Genomic DNA, 22,337 nt, shown 5'->3' with positions numbered 1-22,337 from the left:
GAATCTAACCATTCTGACACATCTGTAGGGAGTTCTGTCTCTTCTCATAGGAGGGACACCTCCCATGAGAAGAGAGAGAGAGACAGCTGAGGTTTAAAGAAGCTCAACTGATAATATGTTAGGGTTTGTCTGCAACAGAGAGCAAGTCTGCAACAGAGAGCAAGTCTTTAGTATAACAAGGAGGGAACCATTTCTTGTGGTAATATAATTTAGTTGGTTATGATTTCTGAAAAAGGTCTTTTGAATTTAACGATAGTCAGTATCATTTGAGAGACTTCTGTTGTTTGTAGCAAGGCTTGTTGAACACTCTGAACTCTTGCAGTCTTACACTCCTTGCCGGTATGTTAATTACCGCTGCACGTTACAAACTGTGAATCCTGGAAACGTGCAGCGCGTGCAAGACCCCGCCCGCCTTTGGCTATAAAAGCCGACTCAAAGCTAAGCGAGTTGCTTGTGATCGTCGATCCTCAACTTACCTGCGTATCCTGAACTTCTCCTCACCTGAATCTCTTGTCTTGTTGTTTCTCCCCGCGAAGCCTCGTCCTGCCTCCCCTCACAACCGGAAGACGTCGCCTCAGTGCTGGTCCTCCGCCGGATTCGTCCCCTGCATTTCCGGTCTTCTTCGGACATCGCTAAGTTCCGCCTGAGAAAAGAAAAGAAAGTCATTAACCAGGTATCCCGCATGCAATCCAGAACACTGAAAGTAAGTGTATTTATCATTATAAGACAACAAACTTATTATTCTGATTTTCTGGATAAAACCAAAGACTTATTTGCCACATTTACGATCGCATTGACTTTTAAAAGGGAAAGAAGATGATTTATCTGAACATTGTGAGCAAAGTGCTTTCGTATTTCATTTCAAAGTGATGCCAATATTTCGAAGCTCATTATAAGCATTCCTGGGGAGCCACAAATGTTTTAAAAGGAATCCACAGGTTACATTTCAAGAGACTTTGAATTCAAGAAGAGTGTCTTTTCAAAACTCCATATATGAATCCATGAGTAATTAAGCAGAGGTTATTTATAAGCATCAGTGGGCCCAGGTTAAGTAAGTAGCGCCATCTCATGGTCACAGGTGGAATCAATATTAGGAGTCCTGAGTAATCACACTTTACCTAATGAGGTTTTGTTTTCTCTTTAAAGGAAGAAGTAACACTTAATTCTGGTCCACTGCTCTGGCAAGCTATAGAGCCAGAATAGAGAGGTATTCTTTAGCTATAAATGTTTTAAACGCATATATATATATTAGTATTTAGACATAAGAAAGAATAGATTGTAGGGTAGAATAAAGTGTTTGTCTTCCTTTTGTGTGTTTAGATATCACACTGTCCAGAAACCAGTTCATTGAGAAAACAAACATCTTTGGAGCCGGAGCAGTGTTTTGTTTCTCTGTTTATTATTTTATCCAATTTCCCCCTTCCCTTGGATTTCTTGATATCTTCACATTGTTCCCATTCAGTGTGTTGAAGCAAGGAGTTCAGAGGTGGGTTAGAACTAGCTTCAACTTTCCAACAGAAGAAACGAACAGGATATACAGGTAACTGATTCTTGACATAATAAGGAGACAAAAAGTAGCCTTCTAAAGGGAGTCCCTAGAGCTTGAAAAAGCTAGAAAAAAGATGGGACTAGAATCCCATGGTGGCAGCAACTTCCCTAGTGGTAGGGAAAGGTCTTATGATCATAGAAACTTAAACAAGATTTTTCCTCCCTACCAGAGTGGGGATGACATCCACAAATGGATAACTGCACTGGAAAGGGCCTGCGAAGTACAGAAGGTTCCCCAGGAGCAGTGGGCAGAAATCATGTAGCTTTCCTTTACAGACAAAGGTGGATGATGATGATTACAAAGTCCTGAAGAGTGCTCTAATTGATGGGTTTCCCCTAACCGCTGAGCAGTATAAAATACAGTTCAGAGATACCCAAAAGACTCAGACTCAGGACTGGGTTGACTTTGTAGATTGTGCTACTAAGGCTCTGGAGGGCTGGTTACTGGGCAGTAAAGGGTGTGATTAAACAGGATTGTACAACTTGATTATGAGGGACCAGATCCTCAATAACTGTCAGAATCAGCTGTGGCATCAGCACCTGGTAGACTCTTCTCTGACCTCTTCCCAAGAATTGGGAAAGAAGGCAGACAAATGGGTCAGAACCAGGTTGAAGCAGAAGATACAAAACCAAGGTGGTGATTAGAAGAAGCAAAATCCTAATAAGGGTGGGGAGAAGGGTAAAGACCAGAAGTCTTCACAAGGCCCCCAAAAATCTTCTAATGGTGGGGATTCCCAATCTTCCAAAAAGAAAAAGCCCAAAAGAAACCATGGTGTAAAGTCTGTAAACAGAAAAGCCATTGGACTAGTGATTGCACTAGAAGTAAAGATTCAACTCCAGCCGCCCTTGCCCCTAAGGCAACTGTTGTCCGGTGTTCAGCTCCAGGTGGTGGTACTCAGCAGAAGGGTGTAGTAGCATTAACCCTGGTTTCTGAGGTGGACTCTGGCCTAGTCATAGTTCCAACTCGGGCTGCTGGAAATGCTAGAGGCACCCACAAGATTTATTGGGATGATGGACTCCTGTATTCAGAGAGTAGAAACCCCAAGTCTGGTGCAGCCAGGAGGTTGGTTATACCTTTGAAATGTAGGGGCTTCCTATTGACACTAGCCCATGATATTCCTTTAGTAGGACACCTGGGCCAAAACAAGACTTGGGACAGAATTGTCCCTCACTTTAATTGGCCCCACATGTCTGAAGACACATAGGAGTTTTGTCTCTCCTGTGTCATCTGTCAAGCCAGTGGCAAAGCAGGTGGTATACAATGGCCCCCCTGGTACCACTACCTGTGGTTGCGGTTCCCTTTAAGAGAGTGGAGATTGACGTTGTTGGACCAATGGATCCTCAGACAGCATCTGGGCACAGGTTTATCCTAGTGGTGGTAGACCATGCCACTAGGTACCCAGAAGCAATTCCTCTTAGGACCACTACAGCACCTATGGTGGCAAGAGCCCTCTTGGGAGTGTTCTCAAGAGTGGGTTTCCCTAAGGAGGTAGTATCTGACAGAGGTGCAAACTTTATGTTTAGCTACTTGACTGCAATGTGGAATGAGTGTGGCGTGAATTACAAATTCACCACACCCTATCACCCACAATGAAATGGTTTAGTTGAAAGGTTCAACAAAACCTTAAAGGGTATGATCAATGGTCTCCCTGAAAAGCTTAGGCGGAGATGGGACATCCTACTACCCTGCCTTTTTATTTGCAGACAGGGCGGTCCCTCAAAAGGGGGCTGGCTATAGCCCTTTTGTACTTCTGTTTGGGCATCCTGTAAGAGGCCCATTGTGTCTGGTGAAGGAAGGATGGGAGTTACCAATCTCAACTCCCTGAACAAAACAGAGAGGACTATGTACTTGGTCTCCGCTCCAGGATGCTGAGTACATGAAAAAGGCAACTAAAAACATTGAGGCTAGCCAGGAATTACAGAAAGCCTGGCATGCCCAAAAGGCTGTACTGACTGTTTATCAGCAAGGACAGAAAGTGTGGATGTTGGAGCCTGTAGCCCCAGCAGCCCTCCAAGACAAGTGGAGTGGCCCCAATACATTTGTTGAACAGAAGGGAGAGGTTACCTATTTGGTAGACTTTGGAACTCCCAGGAGACCCCATAGGGTGCTTCATGTCAACAGACTGAAACCATATGTTGACAGGGCAGACATAAGCTTGCTTATGGCTACTGATGCGGGACAGGAGGAAGAGAGTGACCCACTCCCTGACCAGCTCTCACAGAAACCTGATGATGGGTCAGTAGTTGGTGTAGCCTTGGCAGGCAGCCTCACTGACCAGGAGCAAACTGATTGCAGACAGGTGCTCAATCAGTTCAGACATATGTTTTCTCTGACTCCAAGTCAGACTACCTGGTGCACTCATGAAGTGGACACTGGGGACAGTCTGCCTGGTAAAAATAAGATTCACAGGCAACCTGATCATGCTTGGGACTGTATTAGGACTGAAGTCCAGAAAATGTTGGAATTGGGAGTTATTGAACCCTCAGAGAGCCCTTGGGCTTGTCCAGTGGCCTTGGTACCTAAACCTCAAACCCATGGTGGTAAGAGAGAAATTAGGTTTTGTGTTCACTACAGGGGTCTCAATGCAGTCACTCGGACTGATGACCATCCAATCCCAAGAGCAGCTGAGCTTAAAGATATGTTGGCCTCACTCAAATTTTCGAGCACATTTGATCTTACAGCTGGCTACTGGCAGATCAGATTAGCTGATGATGTAAAGCCAAAGACAGCATTCTCAACCCCTAGTGGGCACTATCAATTTGTGGTAATGCCCTTTGGTCTGAAGAATGCACCTGCTACTTTTCAAAGGTTGGTGAATGAAGTCCTAACATGCCTGGAAGACTACAGTGCAGCATATCTAGATGATATTGCTGTCTTTAGCTCCACCTGGGAGGATCACCTGGTCCACATGAGAAATGTTTTTGAGGCCTTGCAAAAAGCAGGCCTAACTATCAAGAATGCCAAAGAAGGCCAAATAAAGTTCAGTGGACAGTTAGCTGTCAATAGGCATTTGATGTCAAAGAAAATTATTCCTTGGGTTCATTCAATCTCGAAATATCAGACCTTCATTCACACTCCACTCTATAGTGACTCATAGTACCAAGCAAAAAATATACAATGGTTATCGGCGATAATAACATATCATTCAAAATGAGCTGCCATGCAATATAATATAACAAAGGATTCAATGCAATGTAATTATGTATAGAACCTGAGAATTGTCTAGTAATCAAATTGTAATATTGTTTTTATTGTTTTTTAGATCAATTTTTACCAGAAGGTATTGAGAAAAGAGACATAATGAAATACTAGTCTTGATAAAGGTGGTGCATATAGAGCACATACACCGAAACGCGTCAACGCAACCTTTTCTAAAGTTAAATTTACAGAACGACTTGTCAGGACGGATCCTTGATAACTCAGACTTTTCTGTAAAGATTCCTGTGAATTAACATTCCGATGTGTTAGATTGAACATCACAGGTGTTTGAGTCTCTCTTCCTTGTCAGTATTTTTTTTTATATATTGTGTATATTCTTTTTATGTGTTAATACTTTTAAATGGTTTTTAACTGACATGATTTAAATAAATTGACACATTGTGATAATCGAAATTTCAGTTTTTTTTATAACTGAGAGGTGTTTGTATTGATAACCATAGTATATTTGTTGCTTGGTACTATGAGTCACTATAGAGTAGAGTGTGAATGAAGGTCTGATATTTCGAGATTGAATGAACCCAAGGGATAATTTTCTTTGATTCTTGTTGGTACCCTGTCCCTTGGATGGTTGGGCCATTCCCTTTTTCTTTTACAATAGGCATTTGATGACCTGAAGCAGGCCATGGGCACTGCACCAATTCTGCAAAGTCCTAACTACTTGAAATAATTAATTGTCCAAACAGTTGCATCTGAGTTGTGGGATGGGGCTGTGCTGTCACAATTGAATGATGAAGGTCAGGACCAGTCATGAGCTTTTATTAGCAGAAAGCTGACCCACAGAAGAAACGTTGGTCAGCTATTGAGAGGGAGGCCTTTGTATGCTTTGGGCTCTCAAGAAGCTGAGGCCATATTTGTTTGGCACTGACTTCACTGTTCAGACTGACCATAAGCCCCTCTTATGGCTAAAACAGATGAAGGGTGAACACCCCAAATGTTTGAGGTAGTCCATTTCCCTACAGGGGATGGACTATACAGTGGAACATAGACCTGGGAGTAACCATGCCTATGCAGATGGACTTTCCAGATATTTCCACTTAGAACATGAAGACACAACTGTTCAAGGTTAGTTTAATGTACCTGCGTTTGGAAGGTAGGGTTGTGTAGAAGTGTAGGATCTGCTTACTATGGTTACCCCCACTTTTTGCTAATTTTTCACTGTTTCTCAACTTTAGTCTGGCTGGGCCCCTGCTTTCCAAGACCCCAGCCTAGCTGCTTCATCTCTACAATGTTTGCTTGTACTTTAGGTACACTCCGGATTGGTTACTGGGTTACCCTTGTGAGTCCCTAGTATGTGGTACCTTAGGTACCAAGGGCATAGATACCCCAGAGACCTACCAGGGGCTGAAGCATGTATTATGCCACCCCTGGCAAGCCTTCCAAAATGGCACCACAGGTCTGCTACTGCAGCCTGGGTAAGGTGGTGCATGTGCCCCTTACTAAGATATAGGTTACCTATATCTACCTTTAAATCACTTACACATATAAACCTATCATTCACTCCTATGGCAGGTCTTATCAATCCTGAAGGCAGAGTGCTTGGTTCTGTGTGAGAGGGTGCCCATGCATGAGCTGGGCCCCTTTGCAGCTTTCGGAGCCTATTCTCTGAGGCTGTTCTGTAATGCAGCCAGACCATATACTCTTAAGTGCATTATATTCTGGCTGCATGGAAACATGTTGTGTTTGGTGTCACCTCCTGCTGCTGGATGAAACTCTGGCAGGGGAGGCATGGACAATAGGTTTCCTGTCACAGGGAGGTGTAACCACCTCACAGACAGGCTTTAGTGTATTGGGGCTGGGTGAGTGCATTCAGAGAATGCTTTTCAGACAGTGCTGGGGGCACACTTGGTGTCCCTGTGCCTACTCTAGTAAAAGAGAGAGGGACCCCACAACCAAAGGGATGGGGTGCCAAGTGGACTGTTAGGTCAAGCAAAAAATCCCTTTGGGACACCTTTTTATAGTGACAAAACGTTCAACAAACAATAAAAACAGAAACAAGTAAACTAACAGAATACTGTACTCATGAGGCAAAACACAAACGAAATTATGAAAAATCCTGAACAATTTATTACACAGTGCAACGTTAAAACATAATAATTCAACAATAATTAAAATGACGGGGAAGAGCATTAAAAGAAAGGAAACATTGAATTCCTATTAATAAAAAAGAAGGTGTAGACAGAAAATTAAATTCAGCAAAGAACGTCAGAATTATTTTCTAAGCAATATAATACACAATCCTCCTTTTATTATGCGACGCGTTTCGGTGGATCATATGGTCAGACCACCTTCATCAGGGTTATATATAGTTTCTTCCCCAAAAATTCTGAAATCGAGAAAAATTATGTTTAAAAAAAGCATTTTTGTGATTTCAACTTTTCTAAGTTACAACACTGTCAATTCCAATTAAAAACATTGTACAACAAATCTCACAATGACCTCGTTATATTGCCTCAAGCTTTCTTCGACAGTATTACACAGACATAAAACATTACTAAAGAGACAAATTTAAGACTATACAACAAAGACATTCCATCACATTTAATATATACATAAAAATAAATACTTCATATCATGTTGCCCGACCATTGAGTAAAAGTCGTGAGACACAGTATAGTAAATATTCATGGACATTTCAGCAATTACAACATAAGGTATAAACAGTGCATAATTTTATTTTTGTCCCTGCTTATTTATAGATGAACCCTTATGGTAAGTGGTTTACACTTTCTAACAGAGTGGACCAAAGTGGGTATGGGCCTGTCTCACACATGATAGCCCATCGATCAATTAGAGAATGATAAGTGAGTACATCCTGGAAGAGAATCTAATGAGGGAGCAGCAACAACATCCAGATTGTTATTGTTTAAATATATGAAAGTCTATGCTCACGTTCCTCAAAACTTTTAAACCATATCAGCTTACAGTAGATGGTTCCTACGTTAATAGAAAACCTTCTCTCGTCCAATGAGTTAAAAAAATTCTCAGACCCGATAATCTATATAAAAAACATAAGAGTTAAAAACATCTATTTCCTGGTCAGCAGAGTTAGAGCCACAAAAGTGATCCCTGTTAGTAGTGTACCGAATTAATAACCCACCTTTGTCAGTGCTTAAAGACAAGTTAAGGTGGGACAGTCTCAAACGGTGCTCTGATAAACCGCCGATACAGATACAAGATACACGATAAATCTGTAAACAATAAATACATAACAACCCATAAGTGTCTAATTCGTCAAGCCTCAAACCAAAAAAGGCACTACCTAGGGTCATACTTACATTTGTTAAATGTTTACAACTCTCCAGTAACACACGGTAAATATGAGGGGCTTATAAAACGACACCGTCCTGGGTCGGACATCGGCGCAGGAAAATGCTGCTGTACTCGTGTGGTTCCACAAATCAGTACTCTCGGATACCACCTAAACAGCGCCAAAATTGGACAGAGAATAGAACATAGGCCTCCCTTATTCCACACTACGAGATAATCTAAAGTCTCTACTCAGTCGACAAACAGCGCCTAAGCTTACCGGAGTTTGTTAAAATGACGGCGTCCCATGTGTCGTTCACCTTCACCATATACGAAACGCCGAGATTCTCACCCGCCGTTTAAATACTTTTTAGAACGCGGAATCTGCTAATACACAACAGCTGTGTATGCTGCTCAGTGAATCAAACTGATAGTTTCCCTAAACACTGGCACAAACAGCAAGAAAGGACTGTTTTTATCACAGGACCTTCTTTGTTTACATAAGTTATTGGTCCAATCCAATATGGCCGACATTGTTTAATATCGCCGATTCATTTGATTTAACGGCCAAAACACCGATATGGGTAAGGAATGCCCCTAATAATTAATATAAGTCACTTGGTGAACAGGCATATCACTCACAGAGAATCTAATCAATTAAATGAGAAATATATATTATCTACAGGTTATGAACAATAAATGGTGTGAATGTCCATATGCATGCATCCATAATAATGCCCACTTGCCATTTTCCTTTGAAATGGGCACAATACTTCTCAGGCTATTTTATGATGCCAGTTCTAATAGTGGGTAGCATCATTACTCGAAGGTAAATGCCAGGCATACACCTTAGTAGCCACTGCATCCGAAGTTAAATATCACAAGAGATCCCAGTTCTGATATCGGGGCAGCAAGATCCCAGCATAAACTGTAGACCTTAATATATTTGTTCTAATCATTATGATATAGAAAAATGTCTGATAATGGAAATGAGACACTACACAGTTGTACTCTCACTCCAAAGACGTAAAACAAGTGTATGCTTCATTGCTGCGAAATCATGTTAGTCTAAATTGACATTAATCAACCCGTTTTCAGAATCCGACATAAGGTCAGTATAGCAAAGATGTAAGTGCAATATTGGTTCCTAACTACGCTTGTAAATTAATGGATATAGGTTTCAGCCTAGTACTATGAAAAGAACTAATACTTGCTGAAAGTATCACAGTAAAATCAGAGGTAATAATGCCTTTGATCTAAAAGATTTTTGCAATCATTTAACTCAGGATTTCAAAGTTAAGACAAAGGGCAAACATCAAGTGGAAGAGAGACAGAAAGTGCTATCAATACAGTACAGCGAAACAGCACCAATAATTCTGTCCCATTCTTCTCTTGAATTCAGACCATTCCTAACAGTATTGAAAAAAGAGATGTACCATTGCTCCCTTTGTTTCCGCACGGTAGTGATGTTGCCACCCCTCTTGCCTATTTTCACCTTCTCCAGGATGAACCACTTAAATTAATTCTCTCCATGATTCTTCTGTAAAAAATGTGTGACAATGAGAGCTGTAATATTTTTAGTTTTTATCGCTGATCGGTGTTCTTGGAAGCGAGTACGTGCTTCTCTACCTGTCTCTCCGATATAACAAAGTCCACATGGGCACTGGAGAAGATAGATAATATTTTTGCTTCTGCAGTTATTGTGCGTTCTGCATTTCATAGTCATTCCGTTGTGGGTAAACTCTGAGACAACGACACATTGGGGGCATATATTGCATGAACCACATCTCGAGTTACCGACTACTTTGGTGTTGTCTAATGTTCTTTGTGGATCAGTAACATTATCCCTATAGGTGTGAACTAATAAGTCACATAGATTTCTGTTCTTCTTGAATGCATATAGGGGTCTCTCGAGGGAAACTTCCTCGTCAAAATGTGCCAGTTCTTGTTGACCACATTTTTTATCTGATTACTGAAACCAGAAAATTTGCTGATAAATACAATTTTATTCATAGGGCCCTTATCTTTTTTAGTTGTGTAGATCAATGCTTCCCGATCACATAATCTAGCCCTTTTCAATGAATGTGATAGAAGTTTTCTTGGATATCCACGATCTTTGAATTTATTCTTTAATATTTCAGCGTGTTTGTAGAAATCATTAATGTCAGTACAGTTTCTTCATAATCGAACTGTGATCTAGGGTGAAAACTTGAGTATTCTTGGCCATCGGTTTGGTGTATAATTCAACCGTTAAAATGCCATTTGCATTCCCAATCGAGATATCCAAGAAATCCACTTTCTTGTTGCTATAGGACAATGTAAATCTTAATTTAGGGTCTCCTAAGTTTATCCAACTCAAAAATTCTTAAAGGAGCTCAGTTGTACCTTCCCAAATAAAAAAGATATTGTCAATGTAGCGGTACCAGCCCCCTACATTTTCGAAAATGTGGGCCATATCATTGTATATATGTTTGGCCTCAAAATGTCCCACATAGAGACAAGCCAGACTGGGGGCACAAGTGGCCCCCATGCTGGTCCCTTTAAGCTGTTTGAAATACTCAGTCTTAAATAAAAAGACGTTATTAGTAAGAATTAGTCTTACACAGTCCACAATAAACTCTTTGTTGGCACCACCTAGGTCGACATTGGTCAGGAGCATATCAATAACATCCACTGTAGCAGATTGTGGAATGTTCGTATAAAGAGACTCAATGTCCAGAGTGACCAGACACTGAGTCTCTTCACAGAATGGTAGTCTTTCAACAAGTGAAATGATAGGGGCAGAATCTCTCATATATGACTTAAGATTACACACTAGTGGTCTCAAAAAATGATCCACATATTTGCTAACTGGTTCTAACAGGGAATCTACGCTTCTGACAATCAGCCTCATAGGTGGGTTCAGTTTATGTTTATGTACCTTAGGTAGGCTGTAGATAGCAGGGGTCTTTGGTTCTAAGTTGTTGAGAAATTTGAATCCTTGCTTACAAATATATCCTGCATCTTTTGCCTCAGTGAGAAGATCTAAGCACTCTTTTGCTATTTTGGCGATGCAGGTAACATTCACCCGCTTGTAATGTTCTTCAACATTGAGTAGTTCATACATTTTGTCCTCATAATCTTTGGTGTCAAAAACAACCACACCACCGCCTTTGTCTGCAGGCTTAATTGTTAGCTAAATATCATTGCTCAAGTTATTGATAGCTATTCTTTCATCTTTGCTAATGTTAAAACTATAGGGTTTCTTTTTAGTATCTAACAGTTTATGAATCCCACTCTCTACTGCTAATTCAAATGCTTACACATTTTTGCCCACCATTCCCAAGGTAGGTGTAAAGGTGGATTTTGGTTTCAGACCTGAAATGTTCTCCCTGTCCCTATTCTCTCTATTTTCAAAGAATCTGCGCAGTCTAATTTTCCTAAAAAAGGAACGCAGATCCTTCTCAAGTTTAAATTTATTTAAATTAGTGGACGGAACAAAACTAAATCCTCTGCTAAGAATCCCCAATTCTACCTTGCTCAAGTCTTTGGTGGATAGATTAATCACTGGTAGTCGACCGGACGCCATTATCGTTTGCTCCGGGTGCTGATATATTCCTGCTGAGGAGGTGCCCGATTGTATTGCTGTTGATGGCCTCGATTGTATTGAACCCTCCCTTGGTTCGCATTGAACCCTCGGGCCCTCCTCGGGCGTGACTCTAAAAAATGTCCATGGTCACGGATGTTTCTCCCAGAATTCTCACTACTCTGTCCACCTTCATCTTCACTACTGGAGCCTGATGATTCAGAGAAGGTGACTTGTTTCTTTCCACCCCTTGAGTAGATTTGTTTATTTTGTGGTCTATCCCAAGTGCCCTCATTTCTCAATTGATAATAATTTTCTTTCAAGTAAGGATAGAACTCTTTCTCCAGAGTAATGTTCAATGTCCTTTTTCAGTTTGCTAGTTTTATTATTCAATACATAGTCACTATATCCTTCTACATCTTTATTGATGTCTTCGAGCTTTCTCTTTGCTTCTTCTAGTGCCGGGCAGTTTTTTAATTCAATCTCCAACTGGTCAATAGCATCTTTTTCTATTATGATCAGATGTTGAGCAGTTTCAGTTATTAAGAGCATCCAATCTCTGCTACAGCGGTTGGAGATCAAAGCCCATGTCTCCAAGAATTTCTTGTTATCCACAAATAGGCCAGGTTCGTTTCGGACCTGTAGGCCAATGGGAATAGTGCCAGATTTCACATATTCAACTAGGAAATCTGCATGCGCTTCAGTGCGGATAAGCTTCTTTTTGAGATTTAGCAGTTTACCCCAGTTTTCTCCTTTCCCTGAAGCCACAGTAATTCTATTACCACTTATAGTATTGATTATGCGATTTAACTGGTTTTAATAATAGGAATTCAATGTTTCCTTTCTTTTAATGCTCTTCCCCATCATTTTAATTATTGTTGAATTATTATATTATAACATTGCACTGTGTAATAAATTGTTCAGGATTTTTCATAATTTCGTTTGTAGTTTGCCTCATGAGTACAGTATTCTGTTAGTTTACTTCTCTCTGTTTTTATTGTTTGTTGAACGTTTTGTCACTATAAAAAGGTGTCCCAAAGGGATTTTTTGCTTGACCTAACAGTCCCTGTGCATACCCCAGTTCAAACCGGTTGCAGGGGCACTCAGCCCTTGCTCTGGTGCGAAACTGGACAAAGGGAAAGGGGTGTAACCACCCCTCTTCCTAGACCCTCCCATAGGTGGGTCCCCAGAGTATGTCCAACCACTTTCTTTAGTATAAGTAAGGGACCCTTGGCAACAGGAATTTAGATTATACCTGGATGAAACTCTGATGCTGAATCCCGGAACTTCGACACACTATATCGACTAGAGGACTGAAGAATCTCCATTGGGGTGAAGGATTGACTCCCCTGCTCAAGCAGGCACCAAAGAAGCATTTTGCCTGACTGCATTTCCAAAGCTCTCGTCAGACGCCGAAGTATTTGCGACTCAGGACATGAACTTCCAGACTTCTCAGAGGCCGACAGAAGATCCCAGCAAAGCTGAGACCCGCAGCCCTCATGAGCGACGTGGAACCGGAACTCCTGGACACCGTGTACATTTGCAAGTGTATCAACTTCCTGAGATTCCCCGAAGTAAGGCATTGGGCTATTTGTAGTCCAAGTCCTGAGCACCATCTGCACAGAAGATAGTGGGTCTACTCTCCACGAGTGTTCCGTGAGCCCGCTTCTAGCATTTCTGCTCGAGGCCCCTTCGCGATCCCTGGTCCATCGACTGGTGGGTCCCCATGAAGGTAACTCTACTTTCCTTTGGGCTTCCCTAGTTGCTCCAGACGTGCCCTGACTCCCCACCACATGGTGAGTCCCCCAGACCTTGCTGGTCTGCACCGAAGCCAATCTTTGTTTTCTGCGTGGGTTGCTGTTGCTAAGGCGTGTTGGGTCCAATCCGGAAACCGACACCGCAGCACTCGACATCCTTTGTGGGACAGCTAGAATCCAGCACCTGGTTGTCATCGATGCCTCCTGGTCCTCATGGCTGGAGAGTCAAGCTTCACCTTCTTCACCTGAAATCACCCGACATCGGTGGGCATCCGCTCATCGCCTTCCTGGTCACTGGCAAGTGACCCAGACTCTGTCCCCCCTGCTTTCAGGTTCTTCTCATCTTCGATCCAGGCTTGGATCCACCCGGACACTTTCCAATTGGACGCCAGCAGCACTTTGCAACAGATCGCCATCGAAGACGAAACCCGACGCAAAAAGACACCTATGCACCCGGCTGTCCTGGTTGAGGTAACTCGAGTACTCCGGTGCTCCCATGGGTGTTGACTCTAGAACCTCCTAGATCTAAAGGGGTCTGCACCAAGTCCTCTTCTAAGTGTCCTTTATGTTTAAAATTCCAACTGCGACTTTCCCCATAGAAGTTATTGGTGATTCGTGGCTGTGTTTAGACACTGCACGCGTCCCCCGTGGGTCCCATGTGTCACTACCTTGAGTGGTTCCTGGTGGCCCCAGCGGTTCTAAAGGCTCTAGTCCTTGTGTCCAGGTCAGTCGAGGTTCTTATACCACTTTCTTAATATATGGTTTGGTACGCCCCAGGGCTCAACGTATATTGTGCTAATTTACTGTGTGCTTATGAAGTTTACTGAATGTACTTTTGCCTCTTGACTCATAAAGAGACTAGAGGGATGAGTTTAGAATAAATACATATATTTTATATATATACCTGGTGTGGTTTTCCTTTCATTTGGTCATTCACAAGATTATAGACTGGTAAAACAAGCTGCTTTACATTCCTTCAAGATTTAGCCTGAAGGCTGCTCTCCACAGCTGCCACTAGGATAGCTTTCTATAAAGGTTGTCTTAAACCTACCATCAATAAGGGTCGTTTGAACTGGTGGAAGGTGCCCAATAGAATAGTGGACAGCATATGCCAGGCCAACTTCTCAGTGTCCTTATCTTTAAATTTCCAACCACAACTTTCCCCATAGAAGCTAATGGCGTCTCCCAGCTGTGTTCTCAGACTGCACGTGTCCCCCGTGGGTCCCCTGTGTAACTACCTTGGGTGGTTCCTTGTGGTCCCAGTGATTCTACAGGCTCTAGGCCTTGTGTCTAGTCAAGTAGTGGTTCTTATACCACTTTCTTAATATATGCCTACCCCCCCCCCCCCTCCACCCCCCCACCCCCCGGACCCAGTGTATATTGTGCTATTTACAAAGATTCGTTTGCATTTAAATTGTGTACTTTGCTCTGTAATCTCATAAAGAGATTACTAGAGAGTGTTTAGAAATAAATACATATATTTTATATATATACCTTGTGTGGATCTCTTTTCATTTAGACATTCAAGAGGTTACAATCTAGTAAAATAAGCTACTTTACACTCCCTCAAGACTTAGCCTGAAGGCTGCTCTCCATAGCTACCAATAGGATAGCTTTCAATAAAGGTTGTCTTTAAACCTATAATCAATAAGGATTGTTTGAACTGGTGCAAGTAGAATAGTGGACAGCATATTCCAGGCCAACTTCTCACAGAGGGGGGATGTGATGTCCTCCAGGAAAGGAAATTGTTATATAAGTTTGTCAGCGGTCTAGCTAGTCCAGCCAGAAGTGAGATGCCAGGAACTTCCTGGGTGGAGACAGAAAGTACTAGTTTTCCCCTCTCTACATTGAGGGAAGCCGAGATAGGAGGACGTGTGGAGAGTAGCTCCACATCAGTAGGCCATGTATAAAAGCTGAGAATTTAATAAAGATGAGTTAATATCCTTATACCAGGTGCTGTCTTTCATGCAGAGTGTTATGCTTGCCAGAGCTGTGAAGAGAAAACAATCCAGAACAGGAAAAATATGCCTCTGCCATTCCAGTTCCTTCTCCATGGTAATTAACGTTGAACTTAAACAGTTCAACGTACCAACCAGTGAAGAAAGAATCTGTTGGAGGTGGGCTCCTTGTGATTGTAGAAAATAAAAGAAAATCACTTCATCAAAGAAACTCTGTGTACTTTTGTGGTACTTCATAAAGAAAAACTTGGAGACGTCTTTCCTACAATTTGGCGACAATCAGAAAATAAAGGAGCCCACCAACCTTTTTTCGCGAGGCAACGGGCGGTTTCACTCCCGCAGTCAGTCCTCGCTTCAAAAAGCTTCAACTCCATTTGCTTCTTTCTCCTTCAACCTGCCGCTCAGCCATTTTCTTCTCTGATGTGCACCTCCTCCTAGCATAATGCTTGTGCATTTAATATCCTTCCAGAAACTTACTTTGTCTACTGGGGCAAGAATCAACAGCGAAAGTGTTTCGGGTGGGCAATTAAAGGCAAGCTCCAGCAACAAGGCTTCAGCATGGTAATTTATCTTCACTACGTGTCAATTTCACTCCAATTAGTCTACCGACATCCGCATGCGCATTTCTCTGCAACATGCCTCAATTACACTGCTGAGGTTACGTGTATGCATGCAGAACATTTCTAGTGAGACGATTTCAACTTCACTTCAACTAAATAGAAGTTGTGGTAAGATAAACTTAAGTGGAGCTGAAGGAGCTCACATTTTATAATATTTAAGTTCATTTGGTGAAAGATTTAACCTTGCAGAACATACGCATATGGATTTTATGGCAAGTACGGAGGCTCCTATTATGCTTTCTTATCTTGCTTTATTCCAAACAGCAGCCAAGATAAGTGATAAAAAAACTACAGTTCCCAGGGGCCTGAGAGAACCAACTGGCCAATGGGTCTGTAGAAAAAACGATATCAACTGACCTATCAAGACAAAGTACAGTAATAAGAGACACCACTGACTGCGCAGCTTCCTCTTTTCTTGCTGTTCGCAGTCAGATAAGCGCTCTTCACCTTTCCTCCTATATTGTGTTTTTTTTTTTTACATTATTTGCATTGGTTTGTTTTCTTTACTGTTTATACTGCATTCATTTGGCCTTTGTTCTTTCGTTTCCCCGCGCTCTATTTCAGCGCTTTCCGCCTCACGCTTTGCCCATTAATCATATCGCGCTCGGCGTCTTGCGCCCCTTCCGGGTCTCCCGCTCCGGTGGTTCCTCCCGTGAGCGCTCTGGCTCACGCTACTGTCGTTTCGCTCGCGCTCACCTTTGAGTTCTGTTAGTGGCGCGCGCGTTGCTTCTTGTCTCCTGTGCCCCTTTCATTAGCGTTTTTTTCCACACGGCTGCCGCTGCCTCTCTTCATTGCCGCAGCGTGTTGCCTGCTCCTACTGCCCTTCAGCTCCTTCTGCCTTCCGGAGCCTTCCCACTTTGGTCACGCCCCTGGGAGTGGTTTTGGGCCTCCAGTACCTCCCATACCGCAACTGTTAACCCTCGCTTACCTTTCCTTTCCCCTCAGTTCTCTTTATGGAATTGAACCGCTCTCCTGTGCTAGTCCAGGATAATGATGAAGGTGAATATAAAGAACAAAGGAGGGACCCTGAAGCCTAAAAAGGATAAAGGGGGAGGGAACAACCCACCAGGGCAGAATACATCAAAAACAACATGGAAAGGGGAGTTCCCAATCTTTAAGAAGGACCCAGAGGGTTCCAACAATAAATAAGGGATGCCCACAGAACTGCTTAAGATTCTCAAGAATTAATCATTTATTGATATTCATAGAAAAATCACACATTTTAATTAGTTCAATAGGACATACATTGTTTAATAAATAAGGATCAAAGAAAGAGGTATACCAACAGCCCAAGGGACACAGAGAACACTAAAAATTGGCACGCAAATCACACACTCATTTTATCAAAAAATGACTCATACCCAAACCATAAGCATTCATACTTTACTCAATCAACAACCACATAACATCCAACAACCACTGAAAAGCGCTGACGCGCGTTTCGGAAAGTGCCAATATGGGGAATTCCTTCATCAGGGCACATCACTCAAGGGACACAGTTTATTTAGGTCTCAATGGAGATCCTATGACAGCATGATGTAGGACAGGTCCCAAGTAGTACATGAGGGCAAAAAGAGCATATCCAGTATAATTCAAAAAAGGACTGCTCATAGTCTGAAAAAAGCTTGTGGGCAATATGAGGACCGGGGATCCACGGTCTCCAGGATCAAGCGGCAATACAGATATACAGATGGCTTCACCAAAGAATTAATCTGAGCAATAGTAGCAGGCTGAAAGAACAAGGCGGGTCTGGGTAAGACAACCTTCCAGAAGCACAACGTCCAAGAAATAACCAGGACGTGAGGTCCAAATCAGAGGCAGCAAGGTACAACAATATTCTTCTATAGTGAAGTCATAAATCGGGCCAACGGATAGCCAGTCAGAGCAGGATAAATTCCATGGAGTTACTCGCAGAGGATTCTTCCCACGAATCGCAAAGGGGTCTGCAGCCCAGCCCGCCGGGTGCACGCCCTGTTCTTTCAGCCTGCTACTATTACTCAGATTAATTCTTTGGTGCAGCCATCTGTATATCTGTATTGCTGCCTGATCCTGGAGACCGTGGATCCCCCGGTCCTCATATTGCCCACAAGCTTTTTTCAGACTATGAGCAGTCCTTTTTGAATTATACTGGATATGCTCTTTTTGCCCCCATGTACTACTTGGGACCTGTCCTACAACATTCTGTCATAGGATCTCCATTGAGACCTAAATAAACTGTGTCCCTTAAGTGATGCGCCCTGATGAAGGAATTACCCATATTGTTACTTTCCGAAACACGCGTCAGCGCTTTTCAGTGGTTGTTGGATGTTATGTGGTTGTTGATTGAGTAAAGTATGAATGCTTATGGTTTGGGTATGAGTCATTTTTTGATAAAATGAGTGTGTGATTTGCGTGCCAATTTTTTGTGTTCTCTGTGTCCCAGAAAAAATTACTCTTGTTCTCGCTATTGATCACCCTTTACTCACTTTCTTTTCAAAATTTGAAAAAGATCCCCAGAGGGGAGTTGTCAAGGCCTGGTCTACTTGCCAGGACAAACGTTTGGACCTAGTGGGTCCTCTGGCACGCATTTTTGATATGTTGAGTCGGTCCGCCTCGATGGTTCTGACCTCTCTGCGGAGGACGTGTCCATATGGGATCAACGTGCCTTCTGTTTATTGGGGAATGCCAATGCTGCCATCAGGCATGAACGTCATAAGGACCTTCTTATTAAATTGGATCCCAAATGAGCAAATCTTGCTCCTTTAGACCTGGGTTCCAAGGCTAATGGCCTCCTTTTCTGAGAGAATCTTATCCGGGACCTCAGTCGTTTTGTCTCCACGTTTGCTTCTCTTGATAAAGCACAGCAATCAATAAAGAAAGTGTTCGTTCCTCGGGTTTTTGGATGGGCTGGCAGAGGCAGGGGTCGCTCTTCTGGCCGTCCCTAAACCAATCAAGGCTCCAGAGGTTCATACAACAATTCACAGGAATACAAACCCCAGTTCTACCCTCAGCGGGGTAGAGGTTTCCGAGGCAGAGGATAGAAGAACTACCGTCACAACAACTCCAATCAACAAGGTAAGGCTTTCTCCTTCTCCGGTAGGGGGTTGGCTAAAATGTTTCTTACCAAAATGGCAAACTGTCAGCACAGATCCTTGGGTTCTCAACACAGTTCGGGGTTATCTTATAGAGCTCTATTCGCCACCTATCCAGACTTCTTTTCCCCCTCCTCTAGTTTTCTCTTCAGACATGGCTCTGCTAATCTCAAACGAGATACAATCCCTTCTTCTGAAGCAAGCCATATAGATTTCTCCCTTCGACTCCTCCGCCTTTCTCAGCTCCATTTTTCTGGTCCAAAAAAAACCCAAAAAGCTCCGTCCAGTAATCAATCTAAAATGGTTCAACCAATTCGTAGTTTACCGCCATTTCAAAATGGAGACAATTCTTCATCTCCGGGACACCCTTCGTCCCCACGATTGGATGGTGCGGCTGGATTTACAGGATGCTTACCTTACTGTTTCCATTCGAAATTTCTCCAAATTCCAGTGGTCAGGCGTGATGTACAGATTCACTTCTCTTCCTTTCGGCCTTTCTTCAGCACCCTGGTGCTTTACAAAACTCCTGAAACCTGTTGTCGCCTTTCTTTGGGCTCTCGGAATACGTCTCATCATTTATCTGGACAATATTCTTATTATGAAAACGGACAAACAGCTTCTACTGTCCGAACTACACACTACTCAGACTCTCCTTTTGGATCTAGGGTTTCTGATCAATCTTGAGATGTCATCTCTCATCCCATCCCAGAACATGGAATTCTTGGGTTTTCTGGTAGACTCTGTCGCAGCCTCGCTCTGCCTCCCTCCGGCGAAGGTCTCCACTATTAAATCAGAGATCGCTTCAGTTCTCCGAACATCTCTTATATCCCTCCGGTCCTTATCGAGGATCGTCGGTCTTCTCTCCTTCTATTCAGGCCATCTTTCCGGGCCCTCTGCATTATCGAGCCCTTCAGCGTTAAAAAATCAAACTGCGGCAAGGTTTGGTCTATTCCGATCTTATCGCCTTAGATCAAGAATCCCACGACAAACTGCAGTGGTGAACAGCCCATTTAGATGCGTGGAACGGACGCCCTATCTTAGCTTCGGCCCCAGATCTTGTGTTAGAATCCGATGCCAGCCTGTTGGGTTGGGGCGCCGGTTGTGGTCCAATATCGACTGGAGGTACATGGTCTCACGAGGAGTCCAGATTGGACATCAATTGTTTAGAGATGCTTGCAGGTTCCTTTGCAATCCAAAGCCTCTCAAAGAACAGGATCCGCTGTTCCATCCTTCTCCGAATGGACAATGTTTCTGCGGTCCGTTACATAAACCACCTCGGTGGTACCAAATCCAAACCTCTGGCAGAGCTGGCGAAAAGTCTATGGAAATATTGTCTATCACACCAACTTTCCTTGACGGCAGAATATCTTCCATGAGACCTCAACTCGGTGGCGGATTGGCATTCTCGTTTTCTCCGAGACTCCAGCTATTGGAAGCTGCTTCCGTCCGTTTTCCTTTCTCTTTCTTTAAAATGGGGTCTTTTTTCATAGACCTTTTTGCATCCCGTCTCAGCTCTCAGTTGCCTCGTTTCTTCAGCTGGCGGCCGGACCCTCAGCCTTAGCAACGGATGCTTTTCTTCAGGAATGGTCCCGCCATCTCAATTACGCCTTCCCTCCCTTTCTCATGATCAGCAGAGTTCTGTCCCAGGTTCGTCGACAGACGTCCTACTTGGTCCTAGTAGCCCCCTTCTGACAATCTCATATCTGGTTCCCTTCTCTACTGGAGATGGCAGTGGACTTCCCTGTCCTTCTTCCGTCCTGCGACGACTTGCTCTTGAGTCCCCAAGGTGTTCAGCACAACCTCATTCTAGAGAACTCCCTGACTCTGTCGGCCTGGAAAGTTTCCGGCCTGTCCCTCCTGACGTCCTCATTTCACAAGAGGCTGCTCTCTTTATCAGCCATGCCTGGGCTCCCGGAACATCCAAGGCCTATAAATCCGCCTGGTCACTTTGGGCAAGCTGGTGTCTGGAAAGGAATATTGATCCCCTTTCAGCCCCTCTGAACTTTGTGGTAAATGTTTTGGCCTTGGAGGCCAGTTCAGGTAAATCTTATCGCACAATCAATCTTTATTGTTCAGCGATTTCGCTCAATTATGTTCCTATTGACGGTAAACCTGCGGGCGTTCATCCATTGATCTGCCGTTTACTAAAAGGAGGTTGTTGTTCCAAACCTCAGTTGGATAAGTATTCCTCTTTATGGGATGTTTCTGTTGTTCTCAAACTGTTTACTGATTGGCCAGATAATTCTGCTCTTTCTCTCAAAATGTTATCTGCTAAGCTTACAATGTTGTTGTGTTTAGTTTCCATCAAACGTGTCTCTGATGTTAGAGCGTTAGATATTTCTTCTCGCCAATTCTCCCCTACTGGTGTAGTGTTCAAAATTCACAGACAGACTAAAACACATTTGGATTCTGTTTTTTACTCTTATTTCCCGTCTCATCCTAAGTTGTGTGTTGGAGAATATTTAAAAGTCTATGAACAAAGGACTTCTGATCTCAGGTTGTCCTCTCATTCTCAACTCCTTATCTCCTTCCGTAAACCCCACCTTCCTGTTTCCTCTCCTACCCTTGCCCGTTGGGTTCGTTGGGTTATGTCCCTTGCGGGCATCGATGAGCTCATTCTACCAGAAGAGCCATGGCCTCCAAGGCCTTTTGAGCTGGCTCCCGTCTGGAGGACATCCTGAGATCAGCAGACTGGACCAATGACAATGTTTTCCGTATTGCAAACCGATTAATACCGTGGCTTCTGTTGTTGTTGATATGCTTTAAACAAGCATAATAGGAGCCTCCGTTCTTGCCATAAAATGTAGATTTTCCTAGTTGTTATGACGGAAAGTCTTAATTTGATCAAAGACACAGAGGCGAGTATTATCCCACCGCTACACTACTAATTTTGTGTTCTCCCCCCCTTTCAGCGAATCCGGCCCTGCCGCCTGCTGCTTCGTAGGAAGACTTCTCTCGGCCATCTTAGAGCTTCACCTCGACGGATCTTCCCTCCTGTCTGTCCGTATCCACCTCCTGGAATTCAAGCTGGTCATTTCTTCTGGATTACACGGCTTCAAGAAGTTTGTTCCTGGACTTTGGCGATGGCTCTTGTTGTTGCAATTTTTCCCTTGTTTTCTGACTGTATCTGATCTGCTCGTCAGTGAAAAGAGGAAGCTGCGCAGTCAGTGGTGTCTCTTATTACTGTACTTTGTCATGATTGGTCAGTTGATATCGTTTTTTCTACAGTCCCATTGGCCAGTTGGTTTTCTCAGGCCCCTGGGAACTGTAGTTTTTTTATCACTTATCTTGGCTGCTGTTTGGAATAAAGCAAGATAAGAAAGCATAATACTCACCTCTGTGTCTTTAATAA

General features: G+C 43.1%; 1 long non-coding RNA gene across 1 annotated transcript in view; it reads right to left on the bottom strand.

Annotated features, from left to right (window-relative positions):
- Nucleotides 1-16,715, bottom strand: part of LOC147708878 (uncharacterized) — a 66,906-nt gene extending 50,191 nt beyond the window's left edge. The window contains exons 1-2 of the long non-coding RNA XR_015296524.1: nt 16,611-16,715; nt 502-643 (exon numbers count right to left, since the gene is read on the bottom strand). This is a non-coding gene — a long non-coding RNA (uncharacterized LOC147708878). The remainder of the gene's footprint in view (nt 1-501; nt 644-16,610) is intronic.
- Between the last annotated feature and the right edge of the window lie 5,622 nt (nt 16,716-22,337).

Source organism: Lissotriton vulgaris, chromosome 6 (assembly GCF_964263255.1).
Source record: "Lissotriton vulgaris chromosome 6, aLisVul1.2, whole genome shotgun sequence".
Lineage (NCBI taxonomy): Eukaryota > Metazoa > Chordata > Amphibia > Caudata > Salamandridae > Lissotriton > Lissotriton vulgaris.
Note: the sequence above shows the minus strand (reverse complement) of the source record. Positions and strands in the feature narration are given on the sequence as shown.